Raw genomic sequence first — 13,100 nt, 5'->3', positions numbered from 1 at the left:
TAACTATACATAAGAAATTACTTGACCTGCTATTCCAAATATATTTGGAATATATATGTCCATTTTTAATATGAGCCTAAATACTCCCCCCCAAAAAATAACTGCATTATATCTTTGTAATTAAGCAGAAAACGAAATAAACAAAAACCCAGTGCTGGTGACACATATACAAGGGATCCACTTCTCTATTCTTCTCAAGACTGAAACCAATTCTCAGGACCATGAAGAGCTAGAAATTCACCTATTTTCAAGGACTTGTTAGTAGACTATGCAGCAACGTTTTTGTTTTTCCTGTATCAAAATCTGCAAATTCTCTCCCCTTCCCACGAACTCCTCTGAACCCACCTAGAAATCCTGGAGGGGTGGTGAAGGTAACACCCCAGAAATCCAGACCTCCTCTGCCTCTATACCCCACACAAGCATGGTTTGGACAAAGTGTGATTCTAAATGTTTTGGCATTTAATCTTCTTTCTTCAGCACCAATTGGTCTCTGTTTACTCTTATCATCACAAGAAATAGTATCAAAAAAGGATTTGGTTTTGTCAAAATAGCAGTTAGGTCCAAGTGGATCCCCTTCATCTTCAGTATTTCCTTCACGGTTTTGGGTATCAACTTCTGAGTCTCCTTTATCCTCATCATTTACAAGTGTCTCCTGCTTCTCAAGCTTATCTACTCTCAATTTAAGTTTATTAGGAAACTGTCAATTTCCTCCTGTTAAAATGTGCATTCACACTTTCAAGATCAAAATGTTTCTCAAATCTCACTGGATCCTCCGAAACACCACATCCCCTGCCGCCTATTTCACCCCCATGTCCTCTCCTTGGAGCCCAAAGAGCACCTAGAACCACATCAGTGTCATAATTTTTGCTTCAATGTGAAATGTAATTTATAAAACCTGAGAAAAAGAAAATCTATTCTACGTACCCCTACTTTTGTCTATCATGTTCTTTTTTTCTGCCCTACTGATATTTCTGATATTTCAAGATTTCTTTTTCTTTCTCTCATGCACCTGCTCCAGCATCTGCCGGGAAGGAAATTCTGTATCAGAAAATCGGGCCTTTAACCCCTACCGGCCAAAAAGCAATGGAGATTTAAGAGCATAGGCGAATTAAAGTACACAAAGATTAAAGACCAGGAAATGAGCAACCTAGAAACCACACTAACAGACAAATCTTTCCAGGTGGTCTTTTAGGAAATTGAGCTATCAGTCTTCTCCTCTCCCTCCTTCATAGACTTTTTATGTCTGCTTTAATATGGCATTGTTTTGATTATACATTTAGTTATATTTATTGCATAGCAATATAAATTATTTATACCTCTGGACTCAGATATCCCTGTGTCCCATGTCACATCATCTCAGCTCACACTTGATATCATGTCTTGTTTAGCAAGCAGCTCCTCACGGTTGTAACTGACAGTACCTTGACTCAGACTCCAAACATCTTTCCCCTCATTCTCTGGACTTCTGTCCTAACCTGCCCAGCATTCAGTCACGTTTGTCTTAGAAGTCTGAGACATTCTTTATAGCAATCCTTGAATGTAAATCCTCTCCTCTTCCATTCCTCTGTAAAGCATTCTAAGGCATGTTCTAGACAGATCCTCAAAAGGTCCAGTAAGATTGAGCCTCAGTAGTCTCTGTTTAACCAACTGGAGATTACACCACAGTATTGGCCTTTCCTCATTCCTGTTTTACTACTCCCCATCTCCAAATTCTGTTTCTAGGATACCTACCAAATAAACCCTTCACTCAGATTTTTTTAAAAGATTTTATTTATTCATGTGAGACACACAGAGAGAGGCAGAGATACAGGCAGAGGGGGAAGCAGGCTCTCTGCAGGGAGCCCAATGTGGGACTCAATCCCAGATCCTGGGATCACGCCCTGAGCCAAAGGCAGATGCTCAACCACTGAACCACCCAGGCATCCCTAGCTCAGATTTTGATAGACAGTGGCAACTAACCCAGTCTAAGACATATATTTTACAGGAAAAAAAAAATAGTACAGTAATATCATGTTTGACCTATAGAAATCAGAAAATAGAGTTGAGAGTTAACTTCTGTTAATTTGTAACTCAATGGATATTTAAAACCCTACCTGATATCAGAATGAAAATATTAACCCAGGACATAAAATGACAGTAAAGCAATAAGCTTTTTAGGTGGGAAAGCAGGAATTAAATAGGTAAGTGTAGTAGATATGTAGAACAATAATGTCAAGTATTGTAAGTTCAGATTCAGAAGAGTATGGAAGAGGATAAAATTGAAATGAAGAATTCCTTCAATAAATTTGGGAAAGCTGCAGATGACAAGGAATCACATAAATTGTTTATATAAGAAAATATATCAGATAATATGACAAATAATATTATATGTTACTATGGTACTAAAACAAATAGATATAATATGGATTTCAATATGTAGCTTTTTATTTTATTTTTTTAAAGATTTATTTATTTATGATAGACATAGAGAGAGAGAGAGAGGCAGAGACACAGGAGGAGGGAGAAGCAGGCTCCATGCCAGGAGCCCGATGTGGGACTCGATCCCTGGACTCCAGGATCGTGCCCTGAGCCAAAGGCAGGCGCTAAACCGCTGAGCCACCCAGGGATCCCCAATATGCAGCTTTTTAAATAGAATTCCCAGGACACAGTGAAAACTTTAGTCTATACTGACAAACTGAGAAACTCCTTATTGATGAGAATATTGGAGGATTTAAGCAATAAATGCTTAAAACATTTCATGCATTTTTCTTTATCCCAAACACTGTTGAGGCAAATTTTTGTCCTTTTTATAAAAAAAAAAAAACCCATGATTATTGCTAAATCAAATAATTGTTATAGTAATTGCAATTTGAGAACCTGTCAAAGCTCTACATTGTTCTATGAAAGTAGAGTCAAAAATTTTAATTTGTCAAATCCTTCGCTTAAGGCACAATGTTACTTTTCAAAGAGATAATTGTGGAAAGGCAAATACCATTTCTGAGATGCTTTCCCCCCCACCATTGTCCCTTCGGTAAGGTTCATTACAAACGAAAATACTAAGAAAATGAGCTGTCAAATCTTTACTGAAACAATAGCCAATTTTGAATTATTGTCTCTGTATGTGTACTTATATTTTTAATTCTCCCAAGTACAAACCTATTTTCTAATCTACTATATACGGCAGAAATATAAGTGCTTTTCCTTTCTTATCATTTAAAATAAGTTTTAAAAATAAAATTCCCTAGGACATTAGAAATAATTGTATGGGTATGGATTTTTTTTTCACAAAGTTATTATAAAAGACTATATTGGATGGGATAACTGATTTTTATGTGAATAGAAATGGCAAGGTGTAACAATTTTAGAAACTATGTTTAAAGGGAAGAAAAGCATAAGGCAAAAGGTGGTAAGAGGTATTTCTGTATTTCTAGCTATCTTTTTCTTCCATAATTTCTTTCTTTTTATATTGTAAATCAAAAGGGTTTATGTAAGAGGCATAATGCCCATAGCTAGGTTCTCAATTTGTTTTGAAACTTTGGTATATCACTTTCTCCTATGTGGGGTGAGTATGGATGTGGGACTAGCTGATTATATATTTCTGTTCCCTCTGATATCATATGGATTTTACATTTTTGTTTGCTTTAAGTAAATATAACTTTTCATCCAAATTCAATAGTTGTAAATTAATCTCTTAGAGGAGAAAACAGTTACATAACAAAATTTTTAAATAATCTGGTACTCAAATCAATATACCTGGATACTCTATCTTTCTTATTGGAAGTTGGCAATCACTATTTCACCAAATCATCTTGAGTAAAATATTCTTGAAAATGTATGCTTTTCATTTGGAGGTCTTCATTCCTCATGTTATAGCGTCTATTGGCTTAGACATGAAGCCTCACAAGAGACACACAGGTCAAGTTTTGTGAATGTGGAGAATCTTCTAGACAAGTATAGGAACCACACAGGAATGGAGAGAACTAGGGATTGGATATCTAGGACATGTTAGACTGCTAGTAGGCCTGGGCCTGTGGGGATGATAATCTGATCAGGTATAGTACCCAAAAGACTCAGTACCTTGCCAGTAATCAACTAAGTTAACTCAATCTTTGTTTTCTATCTCTTCCATTTTCTTACCTTTTAAGCAAACTATGGATCACTTTTTAGTTTGCTGTTGAACATTTTAAGGCAGTTGTTAATTTTATTCCATTGAAAATATAGGCTCTAAAATAACTGATTTTTTTTTTTTCAAACTCAAAGTCAAATAATTTGTTTGCACCATTAAACATCAGTATCATAGCTGCCAAAAGTAGTACACAGGAGATCCACACCTGTAAGATGTGAGAAACTCTGCATCTTAAAATACATCTTATAATAACTCTATGTTAGAGGATTAAAGTTGCTACATTCAATTTTCATAACAAGTACAGATTAATGTGACTTTGTATTTTGCTATTGTTCAACTTCAAAGATTTATTCACAAGCATGTAAATCATAATATGAAGCCCAGAACTCATCCATTCACTTTGAAAAAAGGTACCTCTTTTATACTTTCAGTAATTATTTGTTTTATCACCCAATTATAACTAAGTTAATAGTACTATATTCTCAGAAGGTATTTGAACATGAACATTTTTAAAAAGATTTTATTTATTTATTCATGAGAGACACAGAAAGAGAGGGAAGCAGGCTGTCCACTGTGAACCCTATGTAAGAGGGAGGTGGGGGGAAGGGTTGGGAACACTAGATTCCCAAACTGGGATCATGCCCTAAGCTGAGCAAACGCTCAACCCCTGAGCCATGCAGGCATCCTGATCATGAATTAATAGGTTTTCATGATGTATAAATACTATCAAAGACACCCTTTGGGTATCAAATATGGAAGTTACCTTTGACTACTCACCAAATGGTTAACTATTTTTTTTTAGATAAACTGTTAATCACAAATAGTAACAGTAAAAAAAAAACAAAACAAAACTACACATGTACCCACTCTCAAACTTACTAAATAAAACACTATTGATAATTAAAATTTCTATGTAGGGGCACCTGGTTGGCTCAGTCAGTGGAGCATGCAACTCTTGATCTTGGAGTTGTGCATTGGAGCCCCTTGTCAGATGTAGAGATTACTTTAAAAAAAAAATCTTAAAAAAATACCCTTGTATATTTTCCTCATCACATTTTGCTTTGTACCTCTCAGGTGTACCACAGCCCTTAATTCTATGTTTATCATTCCTTTGATTAAAAAAAAAAAAAAGATTTTGCCATTTTATACCTAGCCCTTAAAATTCTGCTTGTTCAGTTTCACATGCTTTTGATCTTTATGTAAATGATATCATGCTAAGGTAGTCTTCTGTGACTTGCCTTTTTCCCCATTCATCCTTACTTTTGTGAATTCGTCTACTTGATTCATATGGTTAAATTCAGTTCAATTTAATGGATAAATATGCATTATATGTATCCATTATCTGGTTGATTATATTTGAGCAATTTAAATATTTTTCTCATTAAAAACAGTTCACTATAAATAATTCTTGTATGTACTTTCCAATGCACACATCAATGATTTTTCTGAATTTGTTAAATTCATATAAATTGAATATGAATTGTTTTTCTGAAATGGAAAACAAGGCAAGATGGTTGAATTTAATATTGAACTCAATATGAATTTAACAAGGCCCAAATATACAAGGTTAATAAAAAATGATCAATTACCTTTTATTTTTTTTTTCAATTACCTTTTAATATACACACATGAAACAATTGGAAAATGATATTTTCAAAAATTTTATTTTGGTAATATCAAAAATATAAAATACCTAAGAAAAAATTCCACAAAAAACAAATGCAAGGTCATTTTTCTGAAAATTATAAATATTTTTAAAAGAAATTAAAGAATAGATAAATGGCAATGTATATCAAGTTCATTGGGCAGAAGACTTACTGTTAGGATAACAATTTTTCCAAACTGATCTACTACAAATTCTATTCATACCAATCAAAATTACATCAAGGGTTTGTGTGTGTGTGTGTGTGTGTGGAAATTGATAAGATGATTCAAAAATTTAGAAAACACTTAGATTTTCCAAGGTAAATTTAAAAAGAATAATGTTGTTGGACTTATAGTACTTGATATCATGACATACTATAAAGCGACCATAATTAAGACAGGCATTGGCAAAAGCATAGAAATAGTATAGATTACCGGATCAGAAAAGAGATTACTGACAATGATTTAAAGACAATTAAGAGGAGAAAAAGAAGATCTATTTTATTATTATAACTAGATTGGATGGCATATATATGAAAAAAAAAGAAAACATAACATCAATTCTTACATCATACTATGCAAAATAATTAACTCAAAATGTATCACAGACCTAAATATAAAACCTAATATCTAAGGCATTAAATTCTACAACAAAAGAATCTCTGTAAACTTAAGGTAGGCAAATATTTCTTTGAGTGAAAAAATAAAAATCATACAAGAAAAAAAAGGCAAATTGGATGCCACCAAAATTAAAATCTTTTGCTCTTCAAAACACGTCACTAAGAAAATAAAGATGATAAGCAGAATATGGCAGAAAATTTTAATGACACATATATACGCGAACTTACAAAATATATAAATAGCTCTCATAATTCAATGAGAAGACATACCATGTAGTAAAAACAAGCAAAATATATTTTTTAAAGATTTTATTTATTCATTCATAGAGACACAGAGAGAGAGGCAGAGACACAGGCAGAGGGAGAAGCAGGCTCCCTGCAGGGAGCCCGACAGGGGAGTCCATCCTGGGTCTCCAGGATCACACCCCGGCTGCAGGCGGCACTTAACAGCTGTGCCACCAGCGCTACCCACAAACAAAATATTTTATCAGAATCTTCATAAAAGACAAATACAAATAGCCAACGAGAACATGAAAAGATGATTTGAAATCATTGGTCATCAAGGACATGCAAAGTCAAACCACAGTGAGATACTGCTATGTATCTATTGAAATGCCTCAAAAGTTAAAAATCTGGAACATTGCAAGTGTTCAGTGTCCCTGCTAAAGGGAAGATGAAAGTGTAAAATCACATTGGAAAACCTTTGGCAGTTTCTCAAAACTTGAATACATCCTATCATATGACTGGGGCAATTGACGTACAGAAATTTAGCCAAGAGAAACAAAAGCATGTATCAAAACAAAGGCTATACAAAAACATTTATAGCCACTTCATTGGCCATAGATCAAAGGTATAAATAATCCAATTGTTCACAAATTATAATATATTCTTACAATGGGATACTATTTAGCAAATAACTGTTGATACACATCAACATAGAAGAGTCTTAAAATTTTTTTGCTGATGAAAAGAAGAAAACATGCTATATAAACCATTATATAAATTTAGAGAAAAGGCAAACTCATTTAGAATGACCAAAAGCAACTTAGTTATTATATGCAGACACAGATGGAGGAATGGAAGGGATTCAAGAAGAGCATTAAGAACTTTCTTGGGGGGAATCCTGGGTGACCTAGTGGTTGAATGTCTGCCTTCATCTCTAGGCGTGATCCCAGGGTCCTGGGATCAAGTCCCACATTGGGCATCACATAGGGAGCCTGTTTTTCTCTCTCTGCCTGTGTCTCTGCCTCTTTCTGTGTCTCTCATGAATAAATAAAAAAATAAAATAAAAAAATAAAAAAAGAACTTTCTTGGGGTGATAGAAATGTTTGCTTTCCTGATTGTTGTGATGGCTTCACAAGCATATACATCTTCCCCAACTGACCAATTATTATTAATTATCTGCTGTATTTCAATTATCTTTTAGAAGGTCATTAAAATAGAAAAGTCTGATACCCATGATGATGGCGTAAGAGTATTTTCTAATCAGTGAATCATGGAGAGGAAACTCTGTTCCTTTTATTGTACCAGATTCATATTTTTCATCCACAACTAAAATCATCATACCTATAACTCTGGATTATATTTATGAGTTTTCCTATATTTTCCTCATGATTTCCCTGTACACCTAGTTGATAGCAGATAATTTACTTTTTCTTTTTTTAGGATTTTTGTATTTTATTTATTTATTTATTTATTTAAGAGAGAGAGAGACAGACAGACAGACAGAGCATGACTGGGGAAGGGGCAAAGAGAGAAGCAGACTCCCCACTGAGCAGGGAGCCCAACATGGGGTTCGATCCCAGGACCCTGGGTGACCTGAATGGAAGGCAGACCTTTAACCAACTGAGCTACTCAGGTGCCCCACATATAGTTTACTTCATAATATATTATCTGTTCACTCACTAATGATTTATCAAGCACCTACTTTATACTAGACAATGTTCTAAGCACTGAGACACAGTGAAAAATAACATTCCATTTAAGTAAAAAGAGACACAAAATCAATAAGTATATTCCAAAGTAAATTATGTAAAGTAGAATAAAGTAATGTAAAATATGTAAAATTGTTGAATGAATGAAAGAGTAAATGAATGATTGCAAACTTGTCTTGAAAGTCCAAACACACATTTATTGCTTTCCACTTAAAGTAATAGAAAATGAAAAAAAAAATAATAGAAAACCTAACTAATAGGAAAGAAAGTATTTACTATTGTCATAAAATGGGAAAGTTGTAGTGAAGAAATTACTGTCCTTGTTTCAGCCACTCACTGTTTCATCTGTCATCCAGGCTCCTTGTGTCTTTCACCTTTACCAGCCTTACTGTTTTTGATTTGTTCCCATTCTTGTTGCCTCATTATCATGGCTCAGCTGCTGAACTATCAGGCTTTTAGAGGGGGTGCTTAAAATTATCAATACGTAGTTCTTCTGTCTGTCTCTTTCTCCACTCTGGAAACACTGCAGAGATAGTTGCAGAAATCAGAGTTTAAAATTTCATCTTTGTTTCTGAAACTCCTCACTTGGTGACACGGCTCAACACTGTGACAGAACAGATTCTCTAGAAAGCACTTGTTCAATTAGATACACAAACATGCACCGTGACCAGCCCAGCTAGACTTTGGAAGGCCTCCCTTTCAAGGACAGACTATACTGTGGTATGTTTACCATCTGAACCAGCAGGGAAAACCTTTGTTTCTGAAGACAAATGCCCCCTGGGCGAGGCTACACATGTTCCTTTTTCTCAATCTCTCTTCCTTTCTTGGAAAGGGGTGTAAGAAGTAGGAAGAGGATGCAAGCTGTCTCCACACTGGGCAAAAAAACAAGAAAATTTTCTAGAGTCCTGGGACAAAAGGGAGAGTAGATATCCACCTTTATTTGAGGTGGATTTAAAGTCTTTTTATCTGCATTATAGGAAGAGTAGAAATATCATGAGGTGAAGACTAAAAAGTAGCTGAACCTAGGCATGGTATGGTCATCTGTAACCAAAATAACACTGAATCTGAACTGAAGAAAAAACATTTGACAAGTTGAGCTTATTGCAAACCTCTTTGTGATGTTCTCTAAATTTTGGGTATACTCAGAGGAGGTTCTATATATTCATGTATTATCTATCTATGTATCTCTTTAATCTATCATTTATCTATCATTAAATAGCAGATCCCACAAATACCTATTATATACTCTAAATTATGACACAAAAGACTGCACTGATGACAAAATTACCCGAATCAATGAGAAAAGGGTTTGGAGCTTGAAACTCTATAAATAAGCAGTCTTTTTTTTTTTTTTTTTTTTTTTTTTTTTTTGTGACAAAAGGCTAACCCTCAAAACCAAACTAGCTGCCTTGAAAATATTGAATCTGAGTCAAAGTGAAACAAAATGGAAAGTTACATACCATCTCAGGAACCAGACAAATAAAGGTAAGTGAATGACAATTAAGAAAAAAAAAAACTAAATAAAAGCCTGTAGATATGTTTCAAGATAAATCATTTTACATCCACTTTGATCTATCATTTAAAAGAAGCAAATTGTTTGCCCTCAAGAATGCTGCACTACTAAACAAAGCTTTAAAAAAATTACCTTATTAAAATTGTAATATTCTCCCAATGATATAGCCTAAAATAGTTAAAAAAAGAATTAATGCATCTTTTTTATATCCCCTCTGCCCTCTTCTCTCCATAGTATCTTGGCTGGTTTAGGATCTACTATTTGGCTTTTAAAATATTGTATGTCTAAAACAAAAACATCCAAAAAATTAAAGCTAATAAACTTGTATGTAATGATGAATATAAAGTTTTCCACAAAATTATATGTAATAGCTGAGGATGTGCTTGAAAACACACATTAATTAGTCTGTGTCCTCCAAGAAGCTGATTTCAAAAGGAGGTTAGATACACAAGAGATTTATTAAGGGAACAGCCTGTGAAGACCAATGAGGAGAGTTTCTGTGGTAAATGGGAGAATCTTCAGACTATGATCCAGTTTTGTTTTTTTTTTTTGTTTTTTTTCCTCTTAAGACAGAGGGATAAAGGAAGAAAAGAAGATCTTTGAAAGCCGTGTGGTTCTGAAAATGTTTTGGCAAGGTTGACAGAGAAGTGAAATGTGATTTCTTCAGAACCAATGAAGGCCTAACACGTGCCATGCTGGCTTGTCAGTGCTAGGACATGCATCACACAGCGCTACGTCTTATATTTTCCCATTTCCTTTGCTCCCATCCTCTCCCCCTGCTTCCTTCCCTCCATCCCTCCCTCCCTCCCTTCCTTCCTTCCTTCCTTCCTTCCTTCCTTCCTTCCTTCCTTCCTTCTTTCCTGTTATAGGTGTTAAGCACTATCTTTATTGATTGCCCAAATATTTGTCCCTAGGGGTGACATCTCCTCAACCTCCTGAGGGTCAAGACCTCTTACCTGTGCCTCTGGTCTTGCTGGTTAATTGTGGCCTCCTGGCTTCTGGATGTGAAGCAGCTACCCTTCAAGGGTCCATCTTTTCCATGAGCATTAAGAACCTCAGTTCTGTAACCACCTGTTTTGCACTGTAGCCATGAGGTCATACATGATTGACAAAGCCTTTAGCTATTACTAGACTAAAAACCTGCCACAAGTGTTACGTTATAATTATAGGTATCCAAAACCTAGCTGTCTCATATTACGTCATGATAGTGTTAGGCATATGTGTTTTAAAAATGTTTTCTTTATTTTTTTTCAAAGATGTTATTTATTTATTTGACAGAGACAGAGAGCACCAGAGACAACAAGTGGGTGGAACAGCAGAGGGAGCAGGAGAAGCAGGCTCCCTACTGGATGTGGGGCTTGATCTTAGGACCCTGGGATTGTGACCTGAACCTAAGGCAGACACTTAACAACTGAGCTACCCAGGCATCCCTAGAAACATATTCTTTAAAAAAAAAAAAACAAAAACAAAAAAACATTTTAGCTGTAAAATTGCAATTATAAAAATTGTAAATTTGTCTTTGATTTTAATGAAACTGTTGACTATATAGGAGAAATCTCTTGTAAAATTAGAAGTTCTCAGAGAATGACCTAGGAACAGGTGATCTAGAACAAATGTGGGTGACATGAGACTATTTAAACTTCTATACAGGGAATCCCTGGGTGGCTCAGCCTTGGCGCCTGCCTTTGGTCCAGGGTGTGATCCTGGAGTCCCTGCCTTTGGTCCAGGGTGTGATCCTGGAGTCCCGGGAGCTGTGGTGTCAGATGTTAAGAGAATGGTAAGGAATATGGACTCAGTGGGAAAACCACGAACCCACTGGGATTGGCACAATCTGTACTTTGATCTGAATGGTAGTTATAGGGGTCCATGCATATTAAAAATTCATGGAGCTGTACACTGGAGATTTGGACACTTTTACTGTATAAAGTTATACTTCAATATGATAAATTAAGCATAATGGTGGTTCTACTACTACTACTCCCACATCCCACTAAGTCCCACATCAGGCTCCCTGCATGGAGGCTGATTCTCCCTCTTGCCTATGTCTCTGCCTCTCTCTCTCTCTCTCAGTCTGTGTCTCTCATGAATAAATAAATAGAATATTTAAAAAAGTAAACTTCTATACAGATAGATGTTTTATATTGTAATAATTTTATATTTATCTTAATATAAATTAGAAGACAATATAATTACCACCTCAAACCTCTTATTTCATAGATATTAAATATATGTTTAAGTAAAAACACTTAAATAAATTTTTAAAAACACATTGGTATACTATCATACAACCACAAATTTGGTAAGATTTTAAAACAATAATTTAAATCAAAATCTAAGGTTGGTAATGGTACCAGTACAAACAAATATTTGCTAAAGTTGAACATACGATTATCCTATGTTTCAGTACTTCTGTTTCTAGTTATATATGTCCCCGACTATTAAAAGTTATTTCTGGGCAGCCCAGGTGGCTCAGCGGTTTAGCACTGCCTTCAGCCCAGGGCGTGATCCTGGAGACCCGGGATGGAGTCCCATGTTGGGCTCCCTGCATGGAGCCTGCTTCTTCCTCTGCTTTTGTCTCTTTTCCTCTCTCTCTCTCTGTGTCTCTCATGGATGAATAAATAAAATCTTAAAAAAAAATTCTTATTTCACCAAAATACACTAAAAAATGTTACTAGCAGTGTTATGATGGTGAAAATCTGAAAACAACGCAGATGGTGTATGCACACAATGGGATATAACACCGCTGTGCAAGAACAAAGTATTGCCACTCATCAGAGATTGGATGATTTTCACAGATATATTGTTGAACAAAAGAAGCCCTACACACACTAAAGGACATACTGACTGATTCCATTTACATAAAGTTCAAAAGCATGTAGAACTAAGCTGTGGTGTCAGATGTTAAGAGAATGGTAAGGAATATGGACTCAGTGGGAAAACCACGAACCCACTGGGATTGGCACAATCTGTACTTTGATCTGAATGGTAGTTATAGGGGTCCATGCATATTAAAAATTCATGGAGCTGTACACTGGAGATTTGGACACTTTTACTGTATAAAGTTATACTTCAATATGATAAATTAAGCATAATGGTGGTTCTACTACTACTACTCCTTCTACTACTACTACCACCAATAAAACAATTGGTCAATCTGGGTGGAGGGCAAACGAGTCAATCAAAGTTCTCATTTTCTGAATAGTAAAACTCAGGCTCAAACAAGTTTAAGGGACTTGTCTAAATGCATGCCGTAAGTTAGAGAAAGAATTCAAACTAAAGTTCCT

At 35.2% G+C, this 13,100-nt stretch overlaps 1 pseudogene; it reads right to left on the bottom strand.

Annotated features, from left to right (window-relative positions):
- Positions 1 to 266: 266 nt before the first annotated feature.
- On the bottom strand, positions 267 to 10,915 carry LOC121488880 (annotated as a pseudogene).
- Positions 10,916 to 13,100: the final 2,185 nt, after the last annotated feature.

Source organism: Vulpes lagopus, chromosome 4 (genome assembly GCF_018345385.1).
Source record: "Vulpes lagopus strain Blue_001 chromosome 4, ASM1834538v1, whole genome shotgun sequence".
NCBI classification, from domain to species: Eukaryota; Metazoa; Chordata; class Mammalia; order Carnivora; family Canidae; genus Vulpes; species Vulpes lagopus.
This window is presented reverse-complemented; position numbering and strand designations above follow the sequence as displayed.